The sequence below is a fragment of the Bombus pyrosoma genome, unplaced genomic scaffold (assembly GCF_014825855.1).
Source record: "Bombus pyrosoma isolate SC7728 unplaced genomic scaffold, ASM1482585v1 HiC_scaffold_4710, whole genome shotgun sequence".
NCBI lineage: Eukaryota > Metazoa > Arthropoda > Insecta > Hymenoptera > Apidae > Bombus > Bombus pyrosoma.
The window spans coordinates 220998-223172 of record NW_025219969.1 but is presented as its reverse complement, the minus strand read 5'-3'; the positions used below and the strand labels follow the sequence as shown (position 1 = coordinate 223172).

The window sequence follows — 2175 nt, the reverse complement described above, 5'->3', positions numbered from 1 at the left end:
TGTCATAATGCGATATAACGTATAAGGTCATGTAGTATTACGTTATAGCGTATGACGTTATGTCGCATTACGTTATAACGTATAACGTTATGTAGACATATGTTATAACGTATAACGCTATATAGTATTACGTTATAACGTATAACGTTATATGGTATTAAGATGTAACGTATAACGTTTTGTAGATGTATGTTATAACGTATAACGTTACATAGTATTACGTTATAACGTATAACGTTATATGGTATTAGGATGTAACGTATAACGTTATGTAGCATTACGTTACAACGTATAACGCTATGTAGATATATGTTATAACGTATAACGTTATGTAGCATTACGTTATAACGTATAACGTTATGTAGCATTACGTTATAACGTATAACGTTATATAGCAATACGTTGTAACGTATAACGTTATATGGTATTAGGATGCAACGTATAACGTTATGTAGCATTACTTTATAACATATAGCGATATGTAGTATTACGATATAACGTATAACGTTATGTCATATTACTATATAACGTATAACGTCATGTAGTATTACGTTATAGCGTATAACGTTATGTAGCATTACGTTATAAAGTATAACGTTATGTACTATTACGTTATAACGTATAACGTTTGGTCATAATGCGATATAACGTATAAGGTCATGTAGTATTACGTTATTGCGTATGACGTTATATGGTATTAAGATGTTACGTATAACGTTTTGTAGATGTATGTTATAACGTATAACGTTGTGTAGCATTACGTTATAACCTATAACGTTATGTAGATATATGTTATATCGTATAACGTTATATAGAGTTACGATACAACGTATTACGTTATGTGGAATATGTTATAACGTATGGCGTTATGTAGTATTACGTTATAGCGTATAACGTTATGTAGCATTACGTTATAAAGTATAACGTTATGTACTATTACGTTATAACGTATAACGTTTTGTCATAATGCGATATAACGTATAAGGTCATGTAGTATTACGTTATTGCGTATGACGTTATATGGTATTAAGATGTAACGTATAACGTTTTGTAGATGTATGTTATAACGTATAACGTTATGTCGCATTACCTTATAACGTATAACGTTATGTAGATATATGTTATAACGCATAACGTTATATGGTATTAGGATGTATCGTATAACGTTGTGTAGCATTACGTTATAACCTATAACGTTATGTAGATATATGTTATATCGTATAACGTTATATAGTGTTACGATACAACGTATTACGTTATGTGGAATATGTTATAACGTATGGCGTTATGTAGTATTACGATATAACATATAACGTTATTTAACATTACGTTGTAACGTATAACGCTATGTAGATATAAGTTATAACGTGTAACGTTATGTAGCATTACGTTATAACGTATAACGTTATGTAGCAATACGATATAACGTATAACGTTGTATATTATTACGTTATAACGTATAACGCTATGTAGATATATGTTATAACGTATAACGTTTTGTAGCATTACGTTACAACGTATAGCGTTATATAGCAATACGTTATAACGTATAACGTTATATGGTATTAGGATGTAACGTATAACGTTATGTAGCATTACGTTATAACGTATAACGTTATATAGTATTACGTTATAACGTATAACGTTATATGGTATTAGGATGTAAAGTAGAACGTTATGTAGCATTACGTTATAACGTATAACGTTCTATAGCAATACGTTGTAACGTATAACGTTGTATATTATTACGTTATAACGTATAACGCTATGTAGATATATGTTATAACGTATAACGTTTTGTAGCATTACGTTATAACGTATAACGTTATATAGCAATACGTTATAACGTATAACGTTGTATATTATTACGTTATAACGTATAACGCTATGTAGATATATGTTATAACGTATAACGTTTTGTAGCATTACGTTATAACGTATAACGTTATATAGCAATACGTTATAACGTATAACGTTATATGGTATTAGGATGTAACGTATAACGTTATGTAGCATTACGTTATAACATATAGCGATATGTACCCTTACGATATACCGTATAACGTTATGTAGTATTACGTTATAACATATAGCGATATGTAGTATTACGATATAACGTATAACGTTATGTAGATATATGTTATAACGTATAACGTTATGTAGCATTACGTCATG

General features: G+C 29.1%; 2 protein-coding genes across 15 annotated transcripts in view; one reads left to right on the top strand and one right to left on the bottom strand.

Annotated features, from left to right (window-relative positions):
* Positions 1–2175, top strand: part of LOC122577441 — a 266783-nt gene that overhangs the window by 100024 nt on the left and 164584 nt on the right. The window lies entirely within an intron of this gene.
* The window catches only part of LOC122577433, a gene marked incomplete at its 5' end in the record, with an annotated part of 702209 nt that overhangs the window by 625957 nt on the left and 74077 nt on the right, over positions 1–2175 (bottom strand).